Source organism: Pelecanus crispus, chromosome 11, assembly GCF_030463565.1.
Source record: "Pelecanus crispus isolate bPelCri1 chromosome 11, bPelCri1.pri, whole genome shotgun sequence".
NCBI classification, from domain to species: domain Eukaryota; kingdom Metazoa; phylum Chordata; class Aves; order Pelecaniformes; family Pelecanidae; genus Pelecanus; species Pelecanus crispus.
Genome location: NC_134653.1, coordinates 6,899,057 through 6,911,702, shown reverse-complemented (window position 1 = coordinate 6,911,702; position 12,646 = coordinate 6,899,057).

Below are 12,646 nucleotides of genomic sequence, written 5' to 3'. Positions count from 1 at the left end.
AGATGGGGGAGGGCATGGCCATGGGTATGGAGATGGGGAAGGGGATGGGCGTGGAGATGGAGATGGGGAAGGGGATGGGCATGGAGATGGAGATGGGGAAGGGGATGGGCATGGAGATGGAGAGGGGGAAGGGGATGGAGATGGGGAAGGGCATGGGCATGGGTATGGAGATGGGGAAGGGGATGGGCATGGAGATGGAGATGGAGATGGGGAGGGGATGGGCATGGAGATGGAGATGGGGAAGGGGGTGGGCATGGAGATGGGGAAGGGCATGGGCGTGGAGATGGAGATGGAGAAGGGGATGGGCATGGAGATGGAGATGGAGATGGGGAAGGGGATGGGCATGGAGATGGAGATGGGGAAGGGGGTGGGCATGGAGATGGGGAAGGGCATGGGCGTGGAGATGGAGATGGAGAAGGGGATGGGCATGGAGATGGAGATGGAGATGGGGAAGGGGATGGGCATGGAGATGGAGAGGGGGAAGGGGATGGGCATGGAGATGGAGAGGGGGAAGGGGATGGAGATGGGGAAGGGCATGGGCATAGGTATGGAGATAGGGAAGGGGATGGGCATGGAGATGGAGATGGAGATGGGGAGGGGATGGGCATGGAGATGGAGATGGGGAAGGGGATGGGCATGGAGATGGGGAAGGGCATGGGCATGGGGAAGGGCATGGGCATGGAGATGGAGAAGGGGATGGGCGTGGAGATGGAGATGGAGATGGGGAAGGGGATGGGCATGGAGATGGGGGAGGGCATGGGCATGGAGATGGAGATGGGGAAGGGGATGGGCATGGAAATGGGGAAGGGGAAGGGGATGGGCATGGAGATGGAGAAGGGGATGGGTGTGGAGATGGAGATGGGGAAGGGGATGGGCATGGAAATGGGGAAGGGGAAGGGGATGGGCATGGAGATGGAGAAGGGGATGGGTATGAGGATAGGGATGGGTATGAGGATGAGGATGGGCATTGGGTGGGGGAACAGGAAGGGAAGGCAACAGGGCATGGGGAAGGGCATGGAGGTGAGTTCAGGGTGGGGGTGACAGAGGGGTGATGATGAAGACAAGGACCTCTCCAGCTTCCCCAGGGGGTCATGTCCATGTGACACAAGCAGTCCCGCTGCTGTGAATACCCTGTTGTACAGGTGCTGAAAGGGATGAGAGTGCAGGGGTGTCCTGGCCGTGGGACATGTGTCTCAAATAAGGACACGTAGGAGAGTGACCCAGAAAAGCCCACATTGGACTGGTTTGCTCCAGAGGACACTGGAGTGTCTCAGCCCTTTGCCTCTTCCATTTTCATTTTATTTTCTCATCGGGGCTTAGGCTGCTGCACCATCCCTCTGGATTGCGATGCTTAACTCATGTTACTTCCAAACTTTAAAATAAATCCGGAGAGCTCAGTGAGAGGGTGTTTTCGTCACAGCAGGCTGATGCTCAGGGCCCTGCTGCAGGACTTCAGCATGTGCTAACTGGTTTGGGTGGACGAGCCTCAGTGGACTGCAACTGGTTTGAGTGGGCTGCGCTGACTTGTTTGGGTGCACAAGCCTCAGCTGCAGCTGTGGGTTTGCACAAGTCAACTGGATAAAAAGTTTCCCAGTTGGTCTCTGTTTTTAAATGCTTATCTCACTTTAACAAGGCACCTCAAGATCAAAGTGTAGTTCAGAAATGTTGATCTTTGAATGTGTGTAACAATACTGGCTTCACACGGAGGAGGTGAGGACTATTGATTTAATGACATCTGTTACAGGATTGAGAAATGACAAAATGTTGTTCTGTCCCTGCTCTCCCCAGAAAACACCTGACTTTCTCCTGTAGTACATGACTCAGATGCAGAGTGGAGCTATGAGGTCGAAGAGGAGCTTTAGGAAGGCAGGCGTGTGGTGACTGACTGCAAAGGCCAATTTGTCCTGTCAAAGTCTGGGAATGGCATGTGCCACTCATCCATCTTCCACGTCACCCTGCCACGCGGTGTTCGCATGACTCCCGCTGTGCATGCCAGCTTACAGCCAGCCACACCGGCATTACAGTCTTCCCAACAGCACAGTCCTGCTGGATTAAACGATACCGCATCATCAGCCAAACGCTCTTCCCAGGCCTTCCCACGCATATTAATTTTCCCACTTGGACTGATAAAATTACCAAAGATCCTCATTTAAAGCCCTTCCTCCAAAGAACAACTGTGATGACAGAGCATTGCAGTCTGCCACAGGTCCTTGGTTTGAGAAGGGCAAATTCTGATTTCATCTTCTCCTCTGTGGCACTTGCTGCATGGGGTCTTCTCAGACAGCTGTGCCACGTCCATGCCGGGAGCACCCACAACCTGCCCTGGGGACACCCTCGGGGTGTGATGTAGCCCCACAGGGAAATACCAGCTCAGGTCTGGGAGCAGTGTGAAAGGCAGTGCTGTGCCAAGTGGACCAAGTCCTGCTCCTCCGCCTGGCATGGCTATAGACACGTAGACTTCAGAGACTTGATGTGGGAAGAGACCTTTGGCGTCATTCAATTCAAGCTTCTATTGAACATAAAACTACGTCATGTAATTCCCTTCATAAACAAACCAAACGCAATGTTAAAAGCAGTTTATTCCCATCAGAAGGCTGTCCCACAACCTCACTGCTCTCATGATGGAAAGACAGCTTCACGTTTCTAGTGTAAAAGCTTCCCTGGCCATCTGCCTTCAAAGCAGTGCTGCCCTTTGATTTACACAGTTTCTTCTCACCGTGCCTGTATAACCAGCAGCTGAAGGAACCAGACTGACACTGCTTTGAATGTGTGAGTTAGAGCCGTTGTTGTCCAGCTGTGTCCTAGAAGGGCGTTCTGCAGCGGTGGTAGATGTTTCCATCAGACGTCGCGCTCTTCATCTGCCGATGGTCCCATCCCTGGGCTGAGGCTGCCCTTCTCCCTGCCGGCACAACCTGCCTCTCGAGTCACATCCAATGCATGCTCTCAGGCCCAGGGAGAGCCGGTGCTCCTTTTAGTGCACAGATGTGCCCAGTACTTAATAGAGCCATGAAGCATCTTCCACCAGATTCCTTTGGCCAATGGCATGTGATTAAAAACACTTGGCTTCCCTGAGCTGAGCCAGCTACCTAGTGTCTACCGGGGCACTGGGGCGCAGCCAGAGCATGGCACCCTGCCCCACTTTGTTCTTCTGACCTGGTTGGTTTTGACAGCTGGGGACGAGGGAGTGTTAAAAAGAAGGAGGAAACAGCAAAAAATGTCCAAATACAAACAGTAATGGAAAGTCCAGTTATGTGAGGTACTTCAAGAAGTTCGCTCCATTATGCATCTACACATCAGCTCCATTACACTATTTACACAACACTGGAGAACTTGGGAAGTGCAAAGAAAATCACTTGCCCTGTTAGCTCGCAGGCTGATTTTTCTCATACAAAGCACCTACCCAGCACCCAAGAGGACCAGGACCCCAGTGATCTCCCCAGAAAGGCTTGCCAAAAAGCGGCAGGGTGAGCTAGGCAGAGAGGAAGAGGATGGTGTCTTCGCTGGCTGGCTGAAGCTGCCCTGCAGACTGGAGAGCCGCCACCAAAGGGATCATGTTTTTATGGTGGGGAAGGGAGGAGTTTCCGTATGGATAACAACAGAAAGGACTCTGCACAGATTAGACGCTCTTAAGGAAGACTGTAAATCCCAAGTCTAGAAACCCACATAGTACAGGCAGCCGTCTTAATAGAGGCGAGGATTAGAAATTAGCCGAGGTCTTTAGTGATATTTTTAGAAGGTTGCTCCTGACAGGTTAGGCTGCTGAGAACCGGAGGAAAGTGCCGAACCCCGTATTACTTGGGAAAGGATCACACAGTGCAGCATGTGATTAGAGGCTGGCTAGCTTAGCGACAAGGGGGATAGGTAGGTTAGAACTGATTCGGGAGGAATTAGCAAGGGAAATTGCTTGAGAAGCAGAATTTGATTAGGGGCAGCCAACATGGATTTATGAAAGGAAAGCTACGTGTAACTAACTTGCTGGAGTCTGGGGGAGGTATCCTTCCCCAGCAGCCCATGGCGGGTGGGTTTTGTATGGCCTGACCTGCAAAGGGAAGGCCTGGCCTTTGCCACCAGAGTGGTGATGCTGGGTGGGATGGATGGGGGTCACCTCCCTCCCTTGTCTCTGCATGGTCTCTCTGCCTCCTCTTTTTCCCTCCATCCATTTTACTCCTTTTCTATTTTTTTTCAGGGAGGAGGGCTATTGCTGTTTCCTTTGTCCTGTGGTTCTGCTCTTTGTCCATCCCTTCCTCTCCCACAGGACCTGGGATTGCCCCTTGGTGGCTCTGCGGGGGCTTAAACGCCACCATCCACCCCACCTCACCAGCATGGTCTGCCTTAGGACCCACACTGCATCCTAAAGGGGGAATAAAACACCTCTGAAGAGGATCACAGCCTTCCTCAGCTTCATGGATGCTTGCTCCTTCAAACAGGACCCCCAAGAGTCGTTATTTTGGAGAAAGCTAGAATTGCTCTGCAGGAAACAGAAAATCCTCTGCCAGCCTCAGACCTGCACACCACTGTCCTCCAGTATGGCCAGTCCAGCCTGATGGAGGCCAAGCACAGAGGAGCGATGGCCAAGGGAGACTTCACCCAGCTGAAGGGACTGTCACGCTGCCCAGAAGAGAGAGAGAAGGTCTTCAAAGGCCTTCCCTGTCCCCTCTGTCATGGTAGCTCTAATTGCATGGCTGGAGAAAGTCCTTGCTGCTTTTGAATGCCATGGCAGACACGATGAACAATCTAAATGGGACAGCCCAAGGGTGGCTTCGTTTCCTCCTGTGCTGCCAGGCTGTGAGGGCAGGGGGACATTCGTGGGATGGCAGGGGGATGACTGTCCGGCATTGCTGCCAGCTACGGACATGGCATGGATGGGGAGCCAGGGATGTGGCTGGCTCTGTCCTGTGCCTCAGGGCAGGGTCTGTCCCCTGCCCACCAAGGTGTGTTATGACGGGCAGCACAGAACAGAAATGCCTGTGGCTGAGACAGCCAGGTCCATCCACCTCCTCTCCACCTTGTGTGCCCCAAACTCCTCCCAGCATCATCCAGAAGACATGGACAAGTCTCCTGTCCCCAGGGTCCCCAGGGCTACCCCATTGCCTGCAGTCCTCCTGTGCATTCCAGGAGCATCCTGCTTGCTGCTCCAGCTGTGGAGCCACCACTGCAGCATTAACATTTGGGTGACTGCGGCTCACATTTGCCTTTTCCAGGTCTCTGAACTCCAATCCCATCATCCCGCTTTTCAGCTCATAATTTCATACCAGGCTTTTAAAACTGAATTTTATTTTTATTGCAATGACCTGTGGTGCTGCCAGATCCCTCTGTGGAGGAGAAGTGACATCTCCATTACATAGCTCAGATAAGTGTCTTAAAGAGACCACACACAAAGGAACCTAATGGTACCTATTTTTATTAGGTTTATTACAGGAGGGGAAGTAAAGCAGTCCAATCTCCCCACAGGATACTCCGTTAACAGCAGCAGACAGAGAGGAGAGATCTGTGGAGGCGGATCAGTTTTCCAAGAATATTAGCTACTGCTGCTCTAAAATTAGAGTCTAGGGAGAGCAGACAGGTTGACATAATTGAAAGGGCTGTCTTATGGGATGACATAGTTAAACGAGCCCATGATCAGCTTTGGAGTGACAGCTCAGCGACTTCTTCTAATGCCCAAAGGAGCACTGAGTTGCGAGGCTGTGATTTATCTAGTCCTGGATCTTATCTTGTGATGATGTCAATATTATTAGAACCCATTTCTAAAGAGATGCCTCCAAAATCACTGTACATAAACCGACTGCTTTTACAGGCACGATTCTCCTGCAGGTTCACCCTGCAAAGTCCATAGTTGATACAAACGCTCCTCTGCTGCCCTTCTTACATACCCAGTCCTGTGCCCATGGGCTGGGCTACAGGGGCAGACCCAGAAACAGGATTAAGAACCTCATTTCAGGATGAAGCTGAAAAATGTCCTTGAGCTGCCCATTTTATTCAACATAATTTAATATCAAACACAAACTAACAAAGTTAGAGGTGAAATATAATAGCAGGATCCCCATAAAAAGTAACCTAATCTGTAAGATAAATAGACAACACTTTAGCCTGGGGAGATAGCAAATAAAAGAGAAATATGAGCAGAGCCATTCTCAATTCATAAGTAACTTTAAAGAGAAATAATGAAGATGAGTTCTCCAACTTTTAATGTCCTAAAATTCTTCTCAGCGAAAAAAGACTTTTTTAATGTTTTCCTCATACACTCTCACAAGGCGGATGTCCCCAGCCAAATGCCCTGGATCATTCCCACACAAGCAGACACCCGTTGGAAATGGAAATGGTTCAGAGGAGCCATCCTGCAATTCCTGATGGAGCAGGGGACATCAGGGATGGAGTTCTTCTGAACCCTCATGCTGGTGGAACCTCTCAGTTGCCTTTGGTGGCCACCTCCTGCTGCTTTGTTCGGGTGCAAAACTCAGAGCACCCACTGCCTTCAGAGCAGCATTAACCTGACCTTTTATTATTTTAATTTTTTTAGCCATTTTTTGTTAGTGCCTACTTTAACTTCAATGGCCAGGATTTTCCAAGTAGCCTAATGCATTTAGGCACCTAAATCCCATTGAATTTCAAGTGTGTATCGGCCCTTAGGCTCCTTGGCAAATCCTTGCTAAGTGCCTAAGGGCTCATCGCCGCTGCTGCTGTTATGCTGCCAGATTTACAGAGACACCGTTATACCAGCATGAGCTCACTTCTTCGACAGAAGAGTCTCTTGTTTAAAACCCTCTTCCTAAGTGATGAAGTAAACTGGAAAGGGCCTCTTCTGGTGGTTAATTTTTGATGATATATACCTGTATGAGAAAGTTATATTCTCTCCTTGGGTTATACCAAAAAAAAGCTTTGCTTTGTAGACTGAACTTCAATTAGAGACGAAGTGCTCCTAATCCCCGGTTCTTAGGACTAACGGGGGAAAACTCAGATTCGGTGTTTTAGAGGTAAAACCCACCATACCTCCCACTGCCTCTGACACCTGCTATGTCTCCAACCCCCTTATAGAGCATGCAGACAGGATGCTTTAAAAGGAGCATCCTTTTAGAAAGAGGAGGCTTTTCCTTCTTCAGTATCACTGTGTACTGTATAGGAGGAAAAAAAAAATCAGCAGAATCGAGCCATTTGCTTTGCCGTTTAGGGATGTCCCAACCCAAAATGAAAGAGCACAGATGGCAGCCGAGGTGGTAGCAGGACAAGTACAGAGGGCACGTAGCTCCAGAAAGGCTGTCTTCAAAGGATGGGAAACATTGCAACAGCCTTTCTAATAGTAGTGGAAAAATAAATCCCTTATCAGGTGATTTCTGGTCACAGATCAAACACTAATGTCTTATAATGTCAGCTGCCAATACCTAGCAGAAAGCAGATTAGAGGTCTCCGTGGCTGACTTCCTTGGGATAGCAACTGTCTTTTTGTTGGGTCCATACTGCAAATAACACAACAGGACCCAGTCCAAGACTACTGAGCCCAATTTCCTAGGCACTACCATGATGGCATCAATGATCTGATTCCCCTTATTTGTGGCATTGGTGGTTTCAAATTAAAGCATTTCACTGAAAACTGAGACTCTATCCTTAAGTACTTCAGCTGGTGATGATTTAACAGCAGTGCCAAACCACAGCATTGTCTTTATTTTTCTTTTTTTTTAATCCAGATAAACAGAGCCATCCTTCTTTCCCATTTTGTAGCACTAAGAAATAAACCTGAACCCTCATAAGTGGGGTTTGGTTTATGCTGCGCATACAGAATGGGAACAAACCCATCTCTGGTGCAGATGAGTGGGTGTCCTGTGGGTTAGCAGGGGAGGGTGGTCAGGGGAGTCCTGGCAGAGCTTGGGAGCTAGAGGGAAAAAGGGTAGATGATCCAGGGGCCAGGGGTGGGGAATAGCTGAGCAGGGGAGGAGAGGTCCTTAACGCATGGATCCCATAGCAGCAGCCCTAAAGGAATCACTGCCAAAAGCGATGGCTCTGAGCCGGACAGCGTGAGTTTGGGTCATACCCTCCTTTGTAGCTGCTACTCAGACTAGGGGGTAGGACAACAGTTTTAGCTATTTCCCTTGTTTTCCAGAGAGTAGTCCCTCACCCGTCAGTCCCAACCACCCATCTACGGTGGCCTTCATCAGCCCATGGTGCAGCCACGTCCTTGGAGGCACCAGGCAGCCTTGGGAGGTGGTGGAGCACCCGCAGGGCGATGCTCCCCTTGAAAAGATGTCCATCCCACAAGGACAAGGCTGCGTGACACTCGGAGCCACATGCCACGAGGTGGCACCATGTCACTGCTAACCCGCATGGCGGGGTCACCTCTGCGGCCAAGGAGCTTCTGCAGGACCCTGCTCACCTGGCAGGCCCTGGGCCTCCGAGCAGCCCCATCATTAAAATCCCCTCACTGAGGTTTTTTTTTTTTTTTAATAACTGGGCAGCCCTCCGTTCTGTAAGACCCAGCTGAGGGAGGAGGTGGTGCCACTGCCCTGTCCCATGGAGCATCCTCCCAGCAGGACCACTCACCGGTGAGAGCCCTCTGCATTCTCCTGCAGAAATCTGTTCACCCTACAGCCGAGGGCACAAGGTTTGCAGAGCTATGGTGCCGTCTCCCACTGGTTACGGCTCTCCTTGGGGGGGCCCTGGGCTCCTGTCCCTGCCGTCACAGTCATTTGTTTGCACTGCAAGATGTCAGTGTCACGATGGGGACTGCGCCTGGCCGGTGTGTGCTGACCTGCCAGCGTGCATTGGCTGTGCCCCCACCCTCCAGGGACCTACATGCCAGAGAGCTTGTTTCTCCCAGAGACACTGATCATATCAAGGTAGGGAGGATTCAGGTGAGCCTATATCCCTGAGGAACTTTGAATTTCATGCCTTGACACATTCAGATCACCTCCATCTTGGGAGCACCAGTGCAGAAATGCAGTGGGTGACAGTCCCCAACCCAAAGAACTTGCCCAGCACCTGGTTAGTGCCTTGATTAGGCTGCTGAGCTCCTGGTTGCTGAGCTTCCACAGCCTTGCTGAAGGACCCCAAGGACTGGGCTGAGCCCTGCAACTGAATACCCTGTTCTGCTCAGGGAGCACAGCCTCAGGACCTGCCTGTCCCCACCACTCTGCCCTGAGCTCTACTAAGACAGACCCAACGTCGGCATTGGTGGGACTGACTGCTCAGATGCTGCATGGAAAACAAGGTGACTGCTGCACCCAAGTCTCACCTAGTGAAGAAAACACAAGTACAAGCCATAGAAAGCTATTAGTAGAAAATTCCCCAGCGGAGGAGAGTTTCTGCACACACTCGGTAAGCTCCAAGTAGCTCCTTCTGCTCTTGCTTTAGAGCATGAAGCAACCAGCCAAACAAACATGCACTTCTTTCTGAAGAGGAAACGGAGGGAGCTGCTCAAAGGGAGCTCTCCTGCATCGGTTCGCTGTCCCTGGCAGTGTGCTCAGCGCTGTAACAGAGAGCCTGGTAATACCTACATTATTCCTGACACAACGCTTTGCAGCTGAACAATACATTTGCCAATTCAATTTATTCAAACAAGTTCCTTGGGAAGACAGCAAAGGAAATGCAGGTGGCAATTACCGAATTCAGACTCTGCCCTGGACTCAGGGAAACAAAGGGTCAAGATATGAGAGAAATAGCAAGTTCTGCTGGAAATCCCACAACCGCAGAATCCTAAGAGCTTTTAATCATGTGCTTGCTGGTATTCAGCTGAAAAAAACCCTGTGTCATTGGGCAAGGAGACAGAGCAGCGCTGCAATTGCTCTGCTGTAGCACTTAGCACTTTGTAATATCTTTACTACAAAAATTAAACGCTTTTTTGTTTTCTTTTGAAAACACAGCAGTATTTGGGCTCCACAGCCCATTGCAGTGACGTGTAATTGAAGAATAAGTACATTCAATAGCTACCAAGACTGACAGTGTTGCAAGTCCCACTGTGTTGCATGCTGTCTAACCATACTGCAGAAGGGGTGGAGGTTGCCTACAAGCTTAGATGAACTGTCTAACTGGTTCAAAGCTTGGTTAGACACCTTCAGCCATGTGCTGAGTCTCATCAGATCCCAGACTGTCTTTCCCAGTGCACCAGCATGGACACAAGCCCGCAGCCCAGCGCTGGCCTCTGTGCCCAGGACGCAGTCCCAGGACCAGCCTCCTGGGTGGCTGGAGAGAGAGGAAAACCTGCTGGGAACCTCCACTTTGGCTCTGGATGAGCAAGAAGGAAACTTCAGTTGCAGAAGCACAGCTGTGGAACATTTCCTCTTACTAGAGCCTGTAAACCCGACAGCATCAGCTTCCCGTACCCTGTTCGCAGTCATGGGGCGAGCCCCTCAGATCATGCTTCATCTCCCCATCCCACTCCATCCCTCACAGCCAGCCCCAGGGCAGCTGTAGCTCCTCTCCCAGCAAGGCAGTTACACCAGGGATGAATTTGGCCCCAGGTGTAGAATTAGGTTAAGCCAAAAGGTGGCAGCATCTTATTCAGTATCGATTTTGCATGAATATTTCTCCTATTAGCCATTTTTCTTTCTAATCATAGAATGTAAGTTTGTAAATTACAGAGGTGGAGAGTAAATGTATTGCAACCTCTGGCAAATTGATATTTTTGCAGCAATGGTAAACTTTTTCTGATGGCAGATAATTGAAGGGAGCAAGCGTCAGATAAAATTCATAAAGATTTGGACCTACTGGAATAAGACAAATGATATTTAATGTTCAGAGTTGTAAAGTAATTACCCTGGGCTCCAATATAATAAATACAGAGACACAGTAAATGGAGTTTAGCTGACCAGGTGCCTTTGACATGGCGCTGCGCAGGGCCCTGCGGCAGCCAGGGGGATGGCAAGGGGACAGCCCCCTCCGTATAGGGGGACGGCAAGGGGACAGCCCCCTCCGTATAGGGGGACGCCTGGGCTTGGTGTCAGCCCCAGAAACGCCCTTTGTCGGGAGGGAAGGAGCTGCCCCCCATGCCTGCAGCAGAGCCCTGCTGCTGGGCACGCAGCCAGGGAGCCACCACCACCCACAGCCCTTCTACATTTCCAAAGGCACAAGAAGTCTTTGGTACCCAGCTTCATCCGTACCTCTCAGCAGTCACCAGCTGCTGCAGGTTCTCCAGCAAACCCACAGCCTCCTGTTCTCATGCTCCAGCCAGCAAACATCACCACCTCACATCGATCTCTTACCCCGGAACCCAAGAGAGCAGCTGGCAGCTGACGAGGAGGAGGGTGACCCGCAACCCGGGGTGGTCACTGCCCTTTGCCCGGAGGGGACTGGCCCCTGTGGGGGTGGGCATCCCAGCCAGAGCTTGGTGCCACTGCCATGGAACAGCAGCACACCTCCCACATCAGGGGGAACTTGCAGAGAGACTGAGACACTCAAAACCAGAAGGTACCAGCTCCCACCTAGCTGCAACTCCATTTCCACCAGCTAGGAAATATCAGGAGATCCTCCTCTTATACTGAGGAGCCACCTCCTTATGTCCCTTATAGCCCTGCCTTGATCAGCCCTGTGATGGACTCTTCACCTGCTACGTCATCTTCATTGCACATAGCATCTCACTATGGTTCTAGGCACGTCCAGATCTCACAAAAAAAAAAAAAAAAGAAAGGCCACCAGTGCCCTCTCCCACTTTTCAAAGCAGAATGTCTGTGCAAGCTCCTCTGGCAAGATATGTGCAGTGCTAAAATGCTTTTAATGCAGGCACCTAGCATCGGGGGCTGTTTGGCAAAAGCATCCCAGCTGCCCCACAGTCAGGAAGAACACGTGCTCCAACACACGGCGAGCTGGGAGGTCCCAACCCAGCCCTTCTTCAGGGCTCCTCAGACACCATCTCTGAGCAGCTGCCAGGAAACCATAAGCCAACAACAGGCCTTGTTCCTGCTCCGCCACCAGTACTCCTACTGCTAACGCGCCTCTGTCCCTTTGAAGAAGTTGCTTAGAAATTCAGCAGCAATTATGCAAGCTTTAGTATTAAAAAATGCACGTGGATCTGAAAGCAAATATGAAGCTGCTGCTGTAACGCTAGCTTTAAGCTGTCTACAGTCCCTAGAAATTCTCAGTGGGATGTTTGAGAAGGATGTATATGTGTTGACAACATTAAATGATCCATGGCTCAAGGACAGAATTGAAACCATACATCTACTTCATACAGGCACTGATCACTGGGAGAGTGTTTTTCTTAAACTAACCACAGAAGGCCAGGCACCTCATCCTCCCCAGAAAGGCAGGGACGGCTCAGGGAACAGAAGGTGCACACACGCTCGTACCACATCCCGGTGTGTAACAGAGCGCCAGTGAAAAGGGAGAGACACATGGACGCCATCAGCAGGAAAAATGTTATTGTGGCTGCACCATCTTTGAGGGAAATTGAGCATGTCACTTCGGTGCATCACCCTCTTCTCATCACCTCCCAAAGAGGCAGCGCCGCTCGCACACATCCGTGCAACATCTGGCGAGAGGGCAAGGGGAGGCAGGATGCTGCGAGATTCGCTGGGGCGAAAATTTGCCTATTCTGTGCTACATGCCCCAGAACGCAGCCTCGGATGCCCGTGTGCCTCGGTGCCACCCGCGGCACTGCAGCAAGCTGCAAGAGCCACCAGCAGCGAGTGCCTCGCTCTCGAAAGCTATAGCCTTTTCTATACGTG